Below are 21,502 nucleotides of genomic sequence, written 5' to 3' on the forward strand. Positions count from 1 at the left end.
GAACAAGGTTCTGCAGCTTCTCCTTTTCATCATTGCTCATCTGCAAACCATTGTAGAGCAGACAAAGAAGATAGCACACAACCCCGCGGTGGCCACAGAGATGAGTGGGCAGTGCCAGCTGACCCTGTGTGAGGTACCTGCTCTCATAAAGGGGAGGGCCCTGCTAACCCCAGGCCTGCAGCACGCCATCAGCATCACTGTGTTCCAACAGAATGTGGCAACTTCCCCTCCTACTCCAGCCTCCATGACCACCCTTTCCCTTGCCTTTCTCCAAACTGACCACCTTTCCAGCCACAAAGCAAAGGTTTCCTCCAACATACCCCTGTGAATGTGTTCTCCCACTCAATGCCTAGGAAAAAAACCAGCACCTTGACCCAGCCCAAAGTATTTCATCTCCACCATGTGACAGTGTCACCATTGCTACTACACATGAAGCATACCTGCCCACACATAAATAGTCACTCACAGGTGATGCCTCTGGGATGGCTTAAAAGCAGTCTTAGGTTCAAGCCAGCTATATTATGTATTAAAGCCTAGAGTTGGAGTTTTCCTTGATCATCACTAAAGAACACGACAGCCTTCACTAGACCAGGATAAAGGATGTGGCCAAAGTAGTTGATACTGAGCTTGATCAGAAATTGCTCATTGTGCAGCACAGGAAATGTCAAAATTTGGCCAAGCATTTCTCCAGAATGACCCAGTTGTTTCAACACTGACAACCATGGGGTAATATGCTGCTTTTTCCTCTTCTCCCTCCCCCCTAACTGCAATGTCACTGGGAAAAAAGTTCCCTTATCTCATAAATAAAACAACCTTTAGTTTCGACTCACTCTTAGGAATAAACAGGATTGAGCAAAGCTTATTTTCTTGAGAAAATTCTTCCACGTCCTCTATGTCCTCCCCTATCCTGCGGCAACACAACTTGGATTTTAATTCCTCAACTAAAATGTTTGGCTTCTGCATTCCATGCAGAAGTTTTAAGCAGAGACCACTTTTTTATCTATTCCTACAGCTGCTTTCTTACAATTACATTAGCTATCTATTTATTTTCCTGCTTAAAAAAAAAAAATTGTCAAACCAAACAACTCACCATTATGTCTCTTAAAGTATATATGCACTTTTCTATAAAGCTCTGGAAATTCTACAGCACTTCATGCCCTTCTTCTCCTAATAAGACTCATTTTAAAGGGCACCAATATTCCCAAAGAAATGGTGCAGCCTTCTCTTACTGTACCAGAAAACACATTTCAAACATAAACAAGCTAGCAGCAACCATATCTTTGCTTGGCAAACGGAGTAGTCTCATCACTTAGTCCTGTTCATAGCAACACACAAAGGAGTACTCTGTAGCCAGGGGTAATAGCTGATCCCATAATCTGGCAGTAACACTTAGAAAGATTAATTACCCTATTAAGATCTTAGACACTACTAAGAAAATCTTTGTATAAACCTTTTAACTCAAAACAAATGCAGCATATTTGGTGCCATCAGTTTGTTGCACAATAAAGGTTCTCACCCTCCCACACTTGCTCAGTTTAGTCTCTGTCTCCCATACTATATAAACACACACACACACGTGCTCACACACACACAGCGCTTCTTTCTTTTTTTTTTTTTTCTTCTTTTTTTTTTTCCTGTTTTCCCAATACAAAGGAATAAAGTACAAGTGTGTTTGGAGCAGATAAAGTAAAGACTCCTTCTGTCCCCAAATTGGCTGCCTCAGAGATTAAGCAGCAAGAGCAGACACTTGCTGATTCAAAGGCTGCTGCTGTGTCAGAAACCAGAGGCACCTAAGCAGATTCAGGTTGTAAACCCTACACAAATTATATATCCAAAAATATAAGGAGGGTTCAATTATAAAAGCACGTTATCAAAAGACACCTTCTAAAGTACATGGTTCCTGATTAGCACCATCAGATGCCAATGCAAAATAGCTCGTCACCTTGGCACGGCCTCCCACTTCCACACTATCTCACTCTCTCACTCTGTCCTTCTCCGCCACATCGTCACCAGCAAGAAAAGCTGCAACAGTGTGAACAGACTTAGATAAAGCGACTGTGAGGCATCCAGCAATGTTTAAGATCACCATTACTGCCCCGGCTATCCATAAGGCGATTGCATGTGATTAAAGTCTGGCGCAAGGGAAAAACGCGTGCCTCGGGCACAGCCTGTGGGGAAGCAGGTGGGGGCTCTCTCTGCTGGGAAGCAAGTGGGAGGATGCAGGGAATAACACTTTACCTGCACCCTGCTTCTCTTATTTCCATCTAGGGACTAAGCACCAGATTTTCCACTCGGGGAACACTTGGCCTGAAAGTCAAAGATGCAGTTTAACATTTCACAGTCCTTTTATGAGGAAGCACTTCCAAAAAGAGCATTGTAAAATCTTTGATACTTCTGTCTTGTAAATGAAGTGGTGGGAGCAACTCCTACCCTAGATCTTAAATGCAACAGGCATGAGCAGTAACTTCCAGTTGCCAGCACACTGCCCATACTACAAAAATCACATCTGCTTTGATGTGTTCACCCTGTATGCTTGTTGTCTGAGCTTACTATTTTGATTTTAAAATATATCTGAAGAAGCTGACCTTGGAAACATACCAGGAAAAAAAATAATAACATTCACATCCTAAAGCATAGTTTTCTTATTGTTCATCACTGCTTTTCTTGCTAATTGCCAGGCCCCAGTTTTGTCAAGGATGATTTCATTTGTTAGCGGATGGTGCTAGTGGGTGAGGGCCAGCATTCCTGGTACACAGGGAACATCCAACACAGCTACAGTCCTTCACCAGGGGTTGTCTGAGCATTTTTCTTATTCCCATCTGACATCAGCCACACAAGTAGCTGCTGCTTTGCAAATCACACCCAAGTTCCCAAGCAGACTCATTGCATTTCCAGAGCTTTCCCCACGAATACTCTCAGTTCAGCATAACCTACTGCGCAATCACATTGTTCATATATCAGCAGTCAATGACATTATGTGCAAAAGCCTATGCTGAGGATGACCCATTTCTTCCTCCCTGACATCTGGTAGGTTTTATGCAACTCAATGGCCAGGACAGAGTGCAGTAACTCTAATAATCTTCCTCTGCCACATCCAGGTCCCTTTCAGTGCCTTATGGCCCGCGCTGCTCCTGCCGCAGTGATTATGGAGACAGCAGTTGTGCTGTAATTAGGATCCTCCTGGGCAAGCCAATCTGAGTTAGCAGCAGAGGCCAGCTGCTCCACTGCCAGCCACATCTTTTTGGCACACCCTCTCCTAGGGCACTCATTCCCTCCTCTCTTCCCAAGCACCGGCAATGCTCGGACAGGCTTTGGATGAAGAAATTTGCCTCCTTTCCACCACTGCCAGCCCCATCCAACACTGCAGCCAGACAAAGCTTTCCCCAAGGAAGGCTGAGCCCGGAGCACAGCCCAGTACCCCCCTGTTCTGTCCTACAGGGGCCTGCTGCTGTTTCAGCCCTTTCATACTGTTTTCACTGCCAGAAGCCACATTTTGCACAATACGGATATGCACGTTCCTTTTTGCATCAAAATATAAAGGCAGGGGAAGGAGGGGGTGCATGTTCAGCATAGTTCTGCCCTGTCCTTTTCCCCTCCTGATAATGACCCAGACAGTTACAAGACTGTTTGACCACATCTGAGTCACACATTAACTCTGAAAAAATTAAAAGATGGACTCTAATGAGATTCTTAGAGTCCTGCACCATTCCTGCTTCCTTTCATTACAAAAGAAAAAAAGTGTTGACTTTTTTGCTTGATTTCTACTGCTACCAAGAGCATATAATAGCTTGTATTTAAGCATATCAATAAATTTAAAAAGATTAAAAGAACAAAAATCCACACACGTGCCTTTTCTCTTGACTTCTTAGTGTCTCTGGCTTTTATCTGTTCAGGCTTGAGCAACAGACAGGCTGTGGTCACATTCATTCTTAGTCAGTTTTGCTTTCTATTTTTATTGTTATTTTACTTACTATTTTATTACTATTACTTCCATGCTACAATGAACTGCCTAACCTTTTTTCTTTCATTTTTAATATTATTAGGAAAAAAAAAAAAAAAAGAAAGGTCTACTGTGATCCCTCAAGAGCACCCCCTCAAAAGCATATCTTCCAAGAGATGGCAACACCTTTGCCTCCAGCATTTTATAGTAGGGTGCTATGACCGTGGCCATCATAAAAAAAGTCTAGAGCAGAGATGCACATTTAGTTTTCTTCTTACAGGGACAGTAGCTCGTTCTGACACATCTAATATAACCATACCACACCTTTTGGGGAAAATGGATGGTCCCCTTAATTACAGACGAAGGTAAAAACAGCGTAACTACTCAGTGCCTCTCTGGTGACAAAGCTGACCTTGGGTAATTCTCATAATCACAAGTCTAGGGCAGATTGGTAAAGAGCTACCAGGTTTCATTAAATAGGTTCTGAAAGCAAAGGGAAGTTGTTCTCCAGTACTTCCCATGGGATCAGGTTGTCTTTACAACCATGTTCACATTGCTAGATTGAAATTGTCATCATCTTGCTCTGAAACTAATTTCAATTTGCTATGTTTTCCATAAAAATGAAGGGGTGTCTGTGCTTCAAGAATACAAAAAAAGTTTCCATCTGCTTTTGTTAAAGATTGAGTTTGATTTTTTTCCATTAAATTCTGTCGAAGGAAAACAGCTCACCTACTACAATTCTACATGTTCCTCACCCATTAGGTACTAAGAGCATCCGCTCTCCTGCCTGGAGTGGATGGACGGAGCAGACCGGAGAGGGCGATAATTCCGTGTAGTTTTCCTCCCTCTAGCGATGGAAACCGAGATTGCAGGTCACCCCTGCTCCGAAAGAGGACGAGAAGCTCTAAGGAAATAACCCCTAAAAGTTAGGCACCTTGCAGTACGCTGGAGGAGCCCGGTGACCCTTCAGACCATCTCCCACACCCCGGCACACAAGTTCTGTGCCAGGAGAACCACCATGTGCCAGCCCAGAGGCTCAGGAGCCCTGCTGTCCATTCTCCACTTGCAAATAAACCCTCTCTGCCAAGAATTAGGGACAGAATTTTCAGCCTTGACCCAAGAGGCATCCAAGTGCATTTCCTTCCAGAGACAAGAACAAAATGGGGTGATGAGCATGAACTGCTCTGGCTCCTCCGCTGCATTTTGCCTGGGTTAATGATTGTGGGGCTCATAAAAGAGCATGTGTCTTCACAGGGCTTCTCAAATATTTACAGAATGTATTTGGTATCCCCTGCTAATAATAGCCCATTAGGTCCCCAGATAGAGTGTGAGACTGAGGCACTCTTGTTCTGGTTGCTGTTTCGCAGCCTTGCCTCACAATGCTGAAAGGCTCCTCAGTTCTTGTAAGAGGGTAAGAGACAGGGAAACAGATTGCAGAGGTTCCCGAAGCTGTTATTTTAGGAAACACTGCTTCATCAGTGGAATTGCATGCTTTCTCCAACCAGAGTTGGGTGAGGTTCACACTTACTTTGCTTCAACTTACTTGTTGAAATTAAGAATAAAACCCCACAGAAGTGGACAAGTTTGCTAGACAGATTTCTTGGGTTTACTCCTCTGAAGTGAAAATTACTTGTTTTGACCATGATACATTTCTGATACCAGATGCCAAAACCAGAAAACACCATTTCAAAGCTGCCTGTCCTTGGAAATGAGCCACCCCAGCTAAAACCCACCTATGCAATGGACAAAGCCAGAGTCTCCTCCTTTGCCCATAGGGGCAATCCCAAACTACCTGGAGCTACACAGATTGGAGGAAAGAAGTTTGTCTTTCATGGTCTGCAATGATAAGAGCCAAACAGGCCTTGTGGGAGTGCTTCCCAGGCAGGACATATAGGAGAAACCATATTTCCCACATCCTACCTTTGATCTCTGGCACACACACACACAGGGGCCACAGGGGCCTGCAGTTCCCGCTGCAATAGGAAAAGGAAGTCAACAGCCTCAACTCTCTATGAAATCTCTGTGGGAGCAAGGACAAGGAAGAGGGGTTACTTTGTATTGCCCATTCCCACAGCAACCCAAACACAGTTCTTCCCATCCCATTCTGCATCCTCTCCCCTCAAAAGCCACAGCTCTGATCTCTCTCTGGAGACCCTCCAGCATCATAAATATGGGTCCAGAGATAGCACCTGAGCTAAGATGGGGTCCAAGGACAGACCTGTGCAGCTGAATGGAGATAATCACTCCTGCCTGCATCACTGATGCGCTCAGGGGCAGGATCAACCAAATCCAAACTCCTGCCCTAGCAGGGGTAAGTCAGTCTCCTTGTATCCAGCTGCAAACACTAGAGAGGGACCAGGCCTGCCTCAAGCTGCAGGTCTTGCTTGGTGCAACAGGGCAGTTACAGCCTGCAAATGAGATCCAGGTCTTTCTTTAAGCTCCACTCAAGTCTCATTCAATCTCAGTTTGACTCCAGTGTGCAATTAAATTCTGTCCTAAGTGAGAACACTCTTGTGAACTGGGCTCACAAACACAGTTTGCCCAAAGTGTGTTTTAGGAGCAGCAAACTGAAGAGAATGGCTGCTGTCAGGCATGGTGCCAAAGACATCACCACAGAAAACATTTCCCCAGGCAGCAGGGTGGGAAGCAGGTTGATCCCAAACTGAGCTGAGAAATTTTCTCCTTCCATACATGTGTTTTTTGGATTTTTATCCCTTTTTTATCCTTTTTACCTTCCCACTTCCTTCCACCTTCATGATCAGGGGGGAAGGAAGAAGCAGAAGTCACAGCTGTATTTTGGTGCCAAAAGCATTAACAGCACTGCTCAGTGGTGGCAGGGGCGCTCTGTGGGGCACATCTGGGGCTCCAGGAAATCTGGAGCAGGGCCAGCCCTAAAGGAGGCACACTTCTCTCCTGTTTTCAAGAGCACAAAGGCAGGCACAACAAGGGCAGAACCATATTTTGTATGAAAGTCTTGCATGGGATGGCAAGGCAGCCCAGGCAAGGAGATTTGATGCATGTGAACACACATAAATGCCCTTCTCTCCTGGCTTTATGCACAGTCTTCATACCAGGCTGTAAACAAGTACCCTAAAGCCAAAATGATGCTTCATTACTCAGAGTGCCCCATACAGCACAGGCACTGCAGAGAAACCATTTGTATTGCATTTGTTGTTCCCTGCACCATAGTGCTGCTCTGGGCTAAGCCCAGGTTCTCACTGGGACAGAAATATATTGACTCAAAAGCCTACAAAGTGAAATACTCAACAGACGTGGGCCTGCACCCATCCTCAGAGCACAGCAAGTGGCACACAGGGAAAAGGGAGGAGATTCTTCTAAACAAGTCTAAAAACTACCCTGAACAGCCAAAAGACGTGTTAACATTGGCACCAAAAAGAAGCAAGGACGAGTCCGCCAGTGAAGGAAAAAAGACATGTAACTGCAGTGGAATTTCTAGGAATAGCTTCATTTCTCATCTCCCTCAAGAATTCATGTGAAGAGCTGGAAATACAGAGGATGAAGCTAGGCACGCACAGATGTCCCAAGGATGTACGGAGGGATGTGCCAGGGCAGCTTCTCCAGGCTCAGTTCCCTGCAGATGGTTGTTGAGTACATCCATATTAGCCCAAGGGTGTTTCTGCACACCAGCTGAAGTCAAGATGGAGATGGAGAAGGGCTGCACAAGTAGAGCTGTACAGAGAGCCCCCAAGGCTTCCCTCTTCCCAGTCACACCCCTTCTTCCCAACTCAGCCAGCACTGGCAGTCCCACACAACCACAAAGGGATAAGGTCTGACCATCAACATGGTAGAGTTTGCATTGACTGGGCTTTGCTGCATTTGGTTCACAAGAAATTATCTGCCTTAAGCACTCTTCCACCCCATCCTAGAGTGAGTACTACTTACTTCAGGCTGCTGCTGCCTCATCCTCTTGGGCAGGTCCCTTTGCTTAACCATTTTCACCCTGCTGGTCACCATTAGCTTCCTCCTAAATCCCAAAAGCTCCTACCACCAGTCTCCACCATCTGGGAGCACTCATTTACTGGCATCCCATAGGACACTCTAAGACCTACAATACTGGCAAGAACAGATCCAAAAACGTGTGCAAAACTTGCACATCTGAATCCAAATTGCACCTGCTTCCAAACTAGCCAAGCTGAGTTTCCAAGGACATCACCACAAAGCAGCCTGTGTCATCACAGACTGGAAGACTTCAATATTTAGGTACTAGACCCACTACACTTTGGTCCCTACCATCCAAGCCAGTACAGCCTGTAGCAGCACGGGGACACATGCTTCTGGGTGACTCAACTTTCTCCATTCTCAAATCTAAAAGGAAACCTTGGAAAAGCCTAATGCTCCATTTCAGCTCAGTTCTTCCGGAGGCAACAAATACATGCATGAGTGTGAAAGTGAACACATGAGGAAGATAGGAGTTGCAGAACATACATGAATACACTTGTGGTTTGTGTGCATTTGTTTCATGATGGTTAAAGCATCACCAAACACATCCCAGCAGTGTTTAACAAACCAAGAGCCGCTCCTGGTTACTAGATACAGTAATTTTCTACACAGATACTGTGATTTGTCCTTCAGAAAACTTCACAGCCTTGTCATGAATCTCTATGATTTACAGTACCTGCTGCTAGCTGGGGCTCACAGATGGAGCGCCAGTACTCCAGACTGACAATACGCAGCCAGTAACGCTGAGCAGGGATGTGTCACCTCTATAAAGGTTGAAAATAGGACAAAAATATCAGAGAACAGAATAAACTTCTGATAGAGGCTATTTTAGTCCTCTAATCTGAATATTCAGGCTCAATTTAGTATTTTACATGGGGCAAATTAGACACCCACAAAATGGCATGAGACTGGTTCGCACTGATGAGTATTCTGGGTTTGTATTTCTTCTGTCAGCACACTTAGTCATTTGTTTTTTCATGCTCAACTTACAGGTATCTTTCCAGGGAGGTAGCAAGGAAGGGAACATATTATCTTAAAAAGATATTAATTTAAATTCCATCGGGAGACCATTCTGTCCAACTTACATATGCAAGTTTGCTTAACTAGGTTGCCTGCCATTTTCAAACACCAGAATTTCAATTTATCCACCAAATTAAACAGTTACCTTTGTACCCCAGGGGAAAGCTGCACAGAGGGAGGAGGAAGGGGAAAACACATACCATGTGGACACACACGCACACTTCTCTGGCTTTTAGAAAACAAGGAATAACTTTTTTTGTTATAGCAGCATCAGATCATCTAGAAGAAAAAAAAAAAAAAAAAAACTAATTTAGCTGTTCCAGCAAGGGTATATGGTGCTCAGAAGGGAACATGCAACTGGCTATCAGTGGGAATCTCTGCCACATCAGTACTGTGAGCCAGCGCTTCTCCGTTTGTGGCACAGCCTGAAAGGGACTGCATGCCTGTCTGTCATGAACAGATCACTTAAGAAGTGATGAGAAACATTTCTAAAGGAATGATGAGAAATGTCAAAACATTTTAAGTGTTAAAAGCAACAAAAGATTTGATTTAGAATTTTATTCCTCTATCCAGCCAGAACTATTGTCATCAAGGATGCCTCAATCTTCTCAAAAAATTTCTCTTTTTTTCTTTTTCTTCTTTTTCCCTCTACTAAATTTAAAAAATATTCCTGTAATTTCCAAACCAATGACAGGAAATGAGGATCAAGGAAACTGAATCCTCCTAGCAGCCAATGCAAGCTGTAGCAGACTTGCTGACACACATTAGAAGACAGAAAAACTACTGACATTAAGAAGTGATAGAAAGTTCCCAGCAGCCTCTCACAGGTGCCATAGACTCAAGGAGAAGGACACAGAAGATGGTCCATGCATGTCATGCACATGCTCACTTTGCACATTGAAAAATCACAGAAGAGGCCAGAACAACTTCCAGTCCCACCTCAGCAGCATGACCCCAGCAACAGCTCAGTTTTACAATTGATAACAAGAACTCTGCAGGGTGGCATCCTCACCTAAGGAGGTTTAGGCCATGCAGGGGACACCACATGTGTTCAGCACAGCTCTGTGCCTGAAGGGCCACGCTCTGTGGAAAGGGAACTGCAGGGCTTAGTGTCCACCACAGAGTGCCAGGGCACAGCCACGGCAACCACTCAGCAATTTCAGGTTAAGAGGGAGAATTGAAAAGCATAGCAAATGGTCAGAATAAACAGACCTTTATTTTATCTTTTTCAGAACATATCTAATAAGCAAAACTACAATGACTACACCAATACCGGCCTTCACAGCAGCTGGCCTCCAGCGTTCTTTCAAATGCTACCTTCACAAAAGTCAGAGCTCTTCCTAGCTGAGAAAGGGCAAACATGGCTTGTTTATTATGACAAACCTGTGGCTGACTTGGGAACACATTGCTGATCTCTCACTGAGGGAGAAAGTAGTGCTTGTACACTAGGTTTGGCTCCTGGGGCACTCTGGTCCCACAGGAGTTTGCAGAGGTAGCAAACATCAGTCACAATCTTATGGGTTGAGGATAAGATTCAGGTCATGAAAGGGGTCTCAACAAGAGACAGGTCTTAGAAGAGCTCTGCATCCTCCAAAAACCTTTAAGGAACTGTTTTTTCCTAGGAAGAAGGCAGATTTAAGTGACCTATTTCCAAAAAAATAAGAACCAAAAGCAAGTTGTATTACAGTTTTCTGTTTTCCTTACATCTTTTAATTTCTCATTTCCTCTCACACACTGGGAACTCCCTTATAATCAACTTTAACAAAAACAAAAACCACACACAGAAATGAAGAAAAGGGCAGCCTTGGACCTGGTATCACATGCTTCCAAGACAGGCAGAAGCTTTTTTCAGGAGACTAACAGATCAGTCAGACACAGGACTACTCATTTTTATAACTCCCATCAGGAGCCTTCTTGCCCTGACAAGGCTTCATTGTGCTCTCTGCGGGCAGCAGCCAGTGCAGACCTCCAGCATCTGATGAACCCAAAAGGTTCAGTGGCTGGAGGGGAAAGGGGACAAGAAGGGTGACCCTCCTAAATAACTTTTGCAAAGTGACTCATCCTTTCACTGACAGCATTAACATCTCTACTCCTGCCAGCTGGGCAGCTGCTCCAGCCCTCGGAACACTGAGGGAATGTTTTGTTCCAGAGATGGGAAAAGGGGGGCACAGGGGGAGCAACCCTTCTGTGTGCATGTGAGCGTGCATGTGTAATTGCCATATGATTCCAGCTATTTTGACCTAATAGGAGTTACTGCATTAGTCACCAGCCCTGGTACAAACAGATGGGTTTGCAAGAATTTAAAACAGAAGGGGAAGGGAAAAAAAGATATGAGAGATGCCACAGTCTCCAGAGCAAAAGGGCGTCCTGGCCATGGGAGCTGGGGAGGTCCCACACAGCACAGCCCCACTGAGAGCAGCTGGCCCACAGCACCTGGTGGCTTCCCACCTCTCTGCAATGAAGTGCCAGGAGACCCCATCCTTCATCCAAACAACTGGACTCAACATTCCACTTGTGCTGAAAAAGTTTCTCATGAAAAAGAAAAAGCACAGCCGACATTATACAATGGTTTCTTTAAAACCCTCCATATTTTTGTCACATTGTAGGATCAGCCTTGAGGTCCTCATCATAAATTTGCAGTACAAGTCTGTAAGGCTTGCTTGGGACACAGACTGTCTGGTCTTGCTAAGGGAGCATACTTGGTGCCTGGATAAAGGAAAATGCATGGCAAGGCAAAATCAGCCTTCCTACCCTCTGAAGCATCTGGATTAATCAAACATAAGCCTCAGGTCCACAGGGTTGAGCCCACCAACGTTAGGAAAGCAGATTCAGTGCATCTGGAGCACTGTTCCCATAGCCAATATTTACTTTTCCAAAGTAGAGCAAGAAGGCTTTGCCATCATTCATGGAAACATGGGCAGTCCTCTACTAAAAATACTTTCTAACCTTCCCCCTTTCCTCCTCCCTACAGCATTTCCTATTTTCTTTCCAAAAGCTTTGCATAGGCCTCTGCAGACTCCTGCCAAGAGGGACTGGACACACACACACATCTTTCCTGCCTGGCTCCATTCCTGCCATCCATGCAAAAAGTCTTTTTCACCCAAGAGCTCCATCCAAGCCCACAGGAAACTCCTACTGGCTTCTACCTTGGAGCATCAATTCTAAAAAACTCTCCTCTGAAGCCTCTAACTTCCCCACCTATCCCTCTATATTTATGCTTTGCCTCAGCACCTTTCATTAAACCAGTGCCATCAATGCCACATTCCAGGTACCTGCACCAGAGCATTCACCAAAACACAGGTACAGCCATTCCTGCACAGGGGTGAGGGTGGGATGTGACAACACAGAAGGGGGTTCAGTTCTAGGCACAAGAAGCCCATGGACCAGAACATCTAGTCTTTCTGGGGCACCTCTGCCCAAAGTGATGGGAACTGGGAACACTCAATGCCAAAATGCCAACTCTCAGTGTGCAGGGAAAGGGAGGGGGAAGCTTCTTGCACTAAATTACAGGTCTGAACATCAGTGACAGAAACCGCACAGTCGATGAAAGCTTGTAAGAACCTGCCCAAGCACATACATTTTAATTCTGAAATAAAAGAGAACAAATTTGGGAGCATAAAGGTTTTAAATTGTTGATTGGAAGATTTGCATGTAGACAGAGTATTGTTTTCTTCTCCTGGCTCACTGGGTAGCAAAACAGAAAAATTATGTGTAATTAAATGGAAACAGTATCAATTAGCTGTGATTCTCCAAGCTGTGGAATGAGTAAACCAATGAGGAAAGACTGTTCTTGTCCTCTGGCAGCCTCTTCGTGTCAAGATTATTCTGAAGATATCTTAAATCCACTTAAGCATGAACTATGCAAACAAATTTTAAAAGAAATCAGTGCAGGTGGAGGGTTATTTACTAGCCAGCATATTACTCAATCAAACATATCCTGAGGAATTAACTTGATTGCCAGTACTTGAGCTCATTTCATTAACATTACTTCTTTGTCCTCCTTGAGTTATGCCTCTGAAGTTTAAAGATTAATCTAGATAGGGGACAGGCTTATCTTTTACCACTATAGAAAGTGGCCTTTAGGTCAACACTTTTAGATACTCCTAGAAAAAGGACACATGCAAGGACAGCAAAAGTCAACAAGTTACTGTATCCAGTACACACAAAATCCTGAGCTTTAAAATAGTCAGGCAGACTCCACAAAGACATTGCCCATAAGTCCCATTGCACAATAACAAATTCTGAATGAAGTAGTGTTTTATTATAGACTTATTTCCCCCCCTGTGATATTGTTAAGTCAGAAATTGTATCAGTTAAATCTATTAAGTAACAATAAAATCAGCTTGCTTCTTATAATTTAAAAGTACTATACTGAGTCCACAGATCAGCAAAGATTAATATTCCTGCTTTATATTAGTGTTTCACACAAGAACAGAGTTGGACCTGAATTTGATGTAGACAGGTTCTTCCAATAGTTCTCATTCATGAGAATAATTGCTGACACATGGAGATAATTTAATGGTTTTTGGTGCAAATCCAACATCTCGACTCAGACTTCTAGAAGACAGACATCCACCAAAACACCATCAGCACATTGTTCTTCCATTTTTCTTTCATGCATATTTTTTGGCTCAGCACCAAAGGGGCAGAAGTACATAGAGAACACATTTGCCAAAAATAAAAGGAAAAAAAGAAGTCACAACTTGACTGAGTCACCATTTGAAGCCATTTCATAATACCATGACATCTCTGAAATAACACTAATTTCTTCCTGTCCCAGGAATGATTTGGTTTGGTGGTCTTGAGAGCTTGATATTAACACACCCCAGCTAAAGTTTTTTCTTCTGAGCAAACAAACATGGCAGCTTGTATTCTCTAAAACCTCAGGATTAGTCTGCTGCAGCCTGCCTGGGGATTTTTGGGGTATCAGGAGTGCACCTTGGAGCTGAAAGGAACAGAAACTCTGCGTGGCCAAGAGGAACCTCTTCTACACACCAAGGTTAGCCCAATACCATGTGTCCTGCCCATTCTCCACCCCGGTGTGACTGTGTTGGCCTTCCTCCAGGCAGGGAGCATGCCACCTCCATAGCACCTGCCAGCACCCTTTCAAACTATTTGTCAAGTAGTTATTTGTGAATAATTCTTTTAGTGCTGACACATTTTATAAGTTGGCTGAAGATAATTAACAAATAGGGAAAAAAATACAATTGTAAAGTAGAATAATTTATTGCTAATTATTCTCTCAGGTCTAAGAGAGCTGCTGACCTTCTCGATACATTTCTTTTAGTTACACGAGTACAAACAGATGCTGACCTTCATCAAAACAGCACTGATAGATTTCCTGAGGAAACACAAATGAGAATGTAAAGATGTGACCAAACATATCGCAGCCAGTCGCACATTAGTCATGAAGAGCATTTTCCAAAGTGCTTACTTGGTTCTAATGCTCTGTGCTTTGGAGGGGAGTAAAGGGCATGTCACACCTCTGACAACTCAAGTGCTATGGTCTTGGAGTTGAGCAATTGAAAACCCAAGGACATAAAACAAATGGGTATTTCTGATCATTTTATACATTGTTTTGCACTTTTTTTTTTGTCAAGACAGCTTCTGGACCATTGCTACTCATCATTTGCATCAAGTTTTAAGCTAGGGACAGCAAGAACAGTGAGTTTGAAATGTGACACCACACATCACAATTTAATGAGGCCTCTAGGGCTACGTGCAACACAGCCCCATTCCCCCTGCACATACAAACACACTCAGATGGTGAATCAGAACAGAGAGCATCTTGCAGAGCACCCCAGGGCTTTATTTAAAGGAAAAAAACCCTGCAATTTGTCAAAGACACTACAGCTCCCTGGAAAGAATGAGATAGTCTTTCTGAGTATTTGTGCTCATGGAGACTTAGAGATCCTTGTCAGGAGTGGAAAATGGAATCGTTCTGGTTTTTAATCCTGAGCAGCAAGTCATTTTAACAGCAAGGTTTCTACAAAATCATTTTTCTTGACCTGAAAGGGTACACACATACAGCCTCCAACAGATGTGAAAAGCAGTTAAGTCAGTATAGATGCTCCATTCAAGGCCTTCCTGAACAGAGATGCCAGTGCTACATAAAGACAGGTATTCATAACATCCTCTTAGAGCAATTCCAGCCATCCAGCTTGGACATTATGCACAGGAGCTAAACTCAGAAACACAAGTTTCCTCTGCAATCCCTGGAGCAAGGAGACTGACCAAGCACAGCTGTGACTACCTACACTATACTAGAGTGGGATGGGCTAAGTGAGGACCACTGCTCCCTGTCAAGAACTTTTTGAGATACAAGTCAGTGTCCTGTGTGCAGTAGACCTCACACAAGAAAGCCAGCTGAAACCAGCTAACAGGCTACAATCAGGCACTTTAGGCAGCTTTGAAATAAAATGACCAAAACATCCTTTTCCCTGGCTGCTGGGGTGAAGAAAGAATCAGTTACAATAGTAAACTTTTGCTTTTAGTGTTGAAGGATGAACTGACAAAAAACACTCAGTGCAAATCCAGATCCCAGTTTCCTTCTAAACGCGTATTTCACCTGCTGCTCATGCACACTCAAACTTAAAAAGCTGAAAACACTAACTTTGATCTAGCATAGAAATCATTAATTACAGAAGGGAGACTAAGCTTCATATTTCAGTTTTCACAACCCCATCTCTCTGTAGGCTCTGCAGCTATGATACACACATAATCTGCAGGAGATCTCTTTTTCCAAGTACAAGCAAACTACCAGCAGTACTTGCTGCCCCTCATGATGAAAGTTAGAACCAAACTCTGTTATTTACACATGGAATCATAGAACATTAAGGGTTGGAAGGGGATCTTAAGGATCATCTAGTCCCAACCTTCCTGCCATGGACAGGGACACCTCCCACAAGGCCAGGTTGCTCAAGGCTTTATCCAACCTGGCATTGGACAATGCCAGGCATTCAGAACCTTCCTGGGCAACATGTTCCAGTAACTAACCACCTTCATAGTAAAGAATTTCTTCCTAATATCAGTCTTTAATTTGCCCTCTTTGTGTTTGCGAATAATCTGACACTTGGAAATTAAGGCCTTTAACATAGGATTCGTATTTCCCATAAGATACTGTCTTAAGTGTTAGCAGTGCTCTGATAGATCACTTCTTAATACCTACCAGGGGGTTGCACATTGTCCACAAAGCCCAGGTTTTAAACTTTTGGAAGGTTTATTCAAGAGCCTACAGCACTGCCTGTGTACCAGAAAGAGTGGGAAGGGCTGGTGACACTATTAGATCCCACAGCTCTTTGATGGCTGGAAATTCAATTGTTGAGACATCTGGGAAAGGCAATTTGTGTCCTATATTGCAACGAAAAGCAAGCAAAACCTTAAGGCTTTCATTATTGGACCCCACACATCATTCTGACTTTGGACATTATGTAACCAGCCCCATCCATAGGGCTTTAGATCCCCTATCCAGAGCTCAGCCGACCATGATATTTCAGATAAAAATAAGAGCTAAAAAGCCAGGAGAACAAATTCCCCAAGCTTGGAAAACCCCATACTAGCAAGTAAGAATAAAGTTTGACATCTGTTCTATAGGGTGTGGCCCAACAGGAATCATAGCACTCTACCCCATGAAAAGAAACCCTTCTTTCCTTAATATCCTCAAAGACAGGGGTGAATGAAGGGATCCTTGTACCAAGCAGTTGCTGAACTCTCATATAATCCTATTGTTCAAAAAATACACCAAATAAATAAAATTTCTCTTTTTTTTCTCTCCTTTTAAAGCTGAAAGTGAAGCTCTCCTCTGCTGAGCTGCTCCTCTACTTGCACTACTCAAATACCTGTAACACCATCCCTCTTACCAAGATTAAACTCAGGGAACTGGCAGGGACCAGACAGCAGCTCTTTCACAGAAAAATAGTTCTGGAAAAGGTGTCTACATCTTCCAAATATAGGTACTTATATGGAACGATCAAGTTATCCCTCAGTCTGTTTCTGATTCACTGAAACACTCAAACCTCTTTAGATTCACTTCATAAACAGATAGTTTCTAACACCCTCATCATTTTGCTGACCTTCCCTCAGATTTTCTTTGCACATCAGCACTGATTCTACTAAGAGTTCAGAGATGGACTATGGTCCTTTCAACACAAACTTGACAGCTACAGGTAGGAAAAAAAAGAAAAGAAAAAAGGAATATCAAGAAGACAGGAAGTTAACTTCTCTGAAGGCATAATATTTATATGACTATTTCCCAGTTTTGACAACAAAGTCCCTTTCACAGTGTGGGTACAAGTTATCATCCACCATTCTCAGAATATTAGCAAGCAAATGTCTGGATTAGCACATCTAGCTGGAACAGAAGGAACTGCATTATGAATTTCAAAGGTAAAGAAGAGCCCAGAACACCTGAGCACCACAAGTGCACACAGCACTTTGAACACCAGCCACTGAGACTACATTGAGCTGAAGTACAGGAAGAACCACAGTCTTACTTTAAAGTACCAAAACAAAATCCATCATGCTTTGTAACTCGGCAAGTAAAACACTAACTCCTAAGTTGAAGATAGGACAGAAAAACATGCAGAAACCAGTGTCTCCTACTGAGAAAAAAAACCTCTCGAAATAGTTCTTCAGAAATATGCATCTTCCTTTACTCACCATTTTAGCAAAATTGAACATTTCACAAACTTGTGAGAAAATCAGTGAATCCTTTAAAAACAAGCACTTATCTCGGACTTTTCCCAGAGCTGGTCTACTTCCTTCAGGCACCACACAGAAAGCCACCTCACATTCTGCAGCTAGTAGCAATGAAGCTCCTTTACAAATACCTGTCTTGCTCTCTGTAGACTTTTTTGATGCTAAAATAGTGTTCAAATGGAAACAGCTGCAGAACTGAGGGAATGTTGGAACTAACATGCCTTCATCCTCTTTTCTCCTTGGTTTGACCTTTGTACTAGAAGATGCAAGTATTTGCAATGCTTGGTCTTTTGAGACTATTCACTTTTATTTTACCTTAAAATTATATTTCCCTTTGTTACCTTTAATGCTCTGTTTGCATGTTTCTCACTGTTTGCAGAGGCATCTTAAGAAGCCTTAGAAGACAAGGCTAAATCCCATTTTTGCCTCCATGTAAATGATGTTATCCACGGGGAAACCAAATTCAACTTTTCTAGTAACAGCAAAGAGAACATATGAGGAAGGGATTTGGAGAAAGCTGGGTCTGACAAAACCTTGGTAATTAGTGAGGCTTGGAACCGAAGATAAGAAATAAGGCCTGTGTTGGGAGATGCAAGTGTGAAGCTGAAAGTAACTGAAGCTTTGGCAGCTGGAAAGAAACCCAAGGGCTACAAGGGTCAGGCTGACCATGGCCTTTCCAGAAAGGTCTTTTTCTGTCCCCTCAGATTTCCATTTCTCTGGTCTCTGTGACTACTTTCCTTGCTTCCATTCCTTTTCCTCCTATTCCCCTCCTTGAGAAAAAAACAGAAGTTCAAGGGGTATTATTTTGAAGTACTGGATATCAGAATTTGTACATCTTGCTGTCAACTCCTTCACGTGCTTCCATCTCCTCACAGCAATGGTCAAGTGTAAGGTAGGGATGGGGTTCCCATCTGGCTGGGGCAAGGCAGGCAGGTCCTTCTTCTGGACCACTAAGTCCACACACACAGCTTGGGCACTGCACCTGTGATGGTGAAAGCCACGCTGAGCCAGAGAGAAAGGAGGGCAGATAGAGCCAAATATGTCAGGACTGCTGGGGAATCAGCCGTGCCTCAGTGATGTTGGATTCTGCTCTCTATTAATAGGCCACCAGCTTCCTGCTCCTCCAAGAGTCAGAGATGCTTTGAAGTAAAATCAGCTTTTCCGGGGACTGATCAAAATAGAAACCCAAGCTGCCTAAATCTGCAATGGAAATTTCAATCAACATTAAGTTTTTAAATAAAATTTGGACTCTATTCTGGTTCAAAATGAATTGAATAAAGAAATCAGATACACAAATAAGGCTTTTGGTCAGCTTTTGCTTTACATTCGCTCTAATAAAACTTCCTGTAAAATGAGCATTAACTCTAGGAGATCCCAAGTCCTCACTTGTGTTGAGACACTGCCAAAGATGCCAGCAGTCAGCCCAAAGAAAACAAAGAATAACTAGAAATTTTGTACAGGTGGAGACCCCATCCTCCCATTCTGACAATTCCCAGTCAGTGAAACTCAGCCTCCCAAGGAGTTAATGTTCAGTGGGCCAATAAAGTGTGATTGATTCATCGATAACACACTGCTGCTGCCTCGGGGAGAGGGAAGAAGCCATCTCCAGAGACAAGTGAGGCAATTGTTTGCTGTCCCTGGTGCCCGCAGCATGCCCCGCGGTAACCCCTGTGCTCTGGAATACTCACGTTGGTTATTGCCGAGCGGGGTGCAGAGCTGTGCTTTCCCATGGCTGCCACTAATGACTTGCAGCTGTTGCTAATCCGTGCCTCTGATTTCCTTTGATTGCTGTGTGTATGGATGCCTGTGGTAAACAGGCATCTGCCAGGTGCCAGCACAATCAGGGGGGAAAATATAAAAAGTTCCCTGTTTCAAATTCAATGTGACATTGTGCTTGTCGAGAGGCAGCCGTTTAACTATTTAAGGGGAACTGTTTCCTGGGCTCTTCACTGGCCTCCTGGCTATGTAGGAGATTCTCATGCATTTTGGTGACAGCAATCTCCCAGCCCCAGCTGTAGGAAATAGCCATGGGGAGAAGCTGGTGTCTACAGGAACTGTCCCAGCCATATAGCATAGCCCATGACATGTGAGTTTGGCTCTGCTATCCCAGAAAGCAGGGGCTCTCTGGCTCCACTCATTCCTCCCTCCTCAGGCACAGCATCCCAGAGCCTTAGAAGGACATTTGTTCCCATGTGAACCCTCAGGCTGACCTCAGCCCGCTGCCTCTTTCTCCTCCACATTCTCTGCTCTTGCTTTGCATTACACAGAAAGGCAGTGAAACACCTCAGCTCACAGTTCCAGGCTAAAAAGAGTGGAGCAGAGGCTTCCCACAGCCCATTAAGAAAATATATGTCTTCATGGAAGCCAAGGCTAATATTAAATTTTACAGAAGGAAGCATAGGGGTCTCACAATAAGAAATGTCCCTGAAAATGTTTCCCCAGCAGGGTGCTGTAGCATGTTTCTGGCACTAATGGTTTGCCTCAGCCCCACAGCCCCTCCAAGCAATTTCTCTGGGCATTTCTGATTCCCTCCTGTCACAGCAGCCAGCTGAAGATGCCACACAGCTGCTCCATGCCTCCATCCATCATCCTTCCTCCTGGTAGCAGGTAATTATTCCCAGCTGCTCATTACCCAAGACCATCACACCTGACCTGTATTGTTTGCCTTTCATTTGCACCTCAGGTACAGAAAAGAAATACAGAAAGGAAAGCCTCAGAGAGAAACTGATTATGTGCCAGTGCTAGAGAAAGGGGTATCCTGCTCTCTCCAAAGCTGCTTTTGTGGCTCCTTTCTTTGGGTTGCTGCTCACTTGTGCACCAGTGAACATTTAAGGGGCAACAATAAGCCAAAGGCACAAGTCCCCTGGAGCATTCGTAGGTGTCCTCAGTATTGGCTCAGTCTGGTTTCCCTGCCTGCTCACCTGCTTCCCTGCATGCTGTGAGCAGACCTCAGGCTCAGGAGAGTGGAATACAGCAAAGGATGCAATCCCTGTCCTCACAACAGTGCTGGAGAAAAGTCAGGAATATTGAAATTTCATGCAGTTTCTTTAGGTCTTGTTCTACTCTCTATTAGAAAGAAGGGGCAGCTCAGCTTGGGAGAGGCCAGAGATGTTGCACCTGAAAAGCCAGAGGGTACATGACTGCAAGAGTTATGTTCTCTGAGAGTCATAGCTGCGTGCTGGCATTTTAGACCTCCTTCCCACTCAAAAATAGAAGGCTGAAAATGAACCATGTATCCAAATGTGAAAACACAACTTCTACAGCCAGAGCTGTTCACCTTGGCTACCAACTAACAGCTAAGATAACAACTAAGAGTTATTTGACTCATATCACTATCATGGCTGACACTGTCCTTTCAGTTTTGTGCAAAGTGCTAATTCTGGTTCCCTACAGATAGATGACTGAAATGGAAAGCTGAGCATCCTATTCTCCTAAAACAAGGCAAATAAGCTGCCTTAGAAATCTAAGGTCACTCAGTTAAAAATTATAGGGCTCAGAGAGACAGGATGACAGAGGGAGTTGGTGAGAAGCTCATCCAGATGGAGAAGGAGAAAAGCCCTTCATCAGTGTGCCCTAGTGCACAGCCCATAGGAGAGGTGGAGAATGGGGTTTTTGAGCAAGGACGCCAGTGAGGGGAAATGGGGGTTTTGGAAAAAGAGGCAGCCTTCTAGTTGTTTGACTGCTAGTGTGTTCAGGGTAACACAACTCTGTACTTGAGAGTTACCATCTGACTTCAGAGACAACTGAGTTCTCTATCAGCCTTTTCTCCTTCATAGAATAACTTTAATTTTTAGCTTTGGTCATTATGTCATATTTAGCTGATGTAGAAAAAGCACACCAATTTTGGTCACTGAACGAGAGAATGTAAAAAAGCCCTCTAGCAAA

At 43.8% G+C, this 21,502-nt stretch overlaps 1 protein-coding gene across 1 annotated transcript in view; it reads right to left on the reverse strand.

Moving 5' to 3' along the window:
* LOC143694357 (uncharacterized) overlaps positions 1-21,502 on the reverse strand; it is a 174,675-nt gene that overhangs the window by 152,633 nt on the left and 540 nt on the right. The window lies entirely within an intron of this gene.

The sequence above is a fragment of the Agelaius phoeniceus genome, chromosome 1, assembly GCF_051311805.1.
Source record: "Agelaius phoeniceus isolate bAgePho1 chromosome 1, bAgePho1.hap1, whole genome shotgun sequence".
Lineage (NCBI taxonomy): Eukaryota > Metazoa > Chordata > Aves > Passeriformes > Icteridae > Agelaius > Agelaius phoeniceus.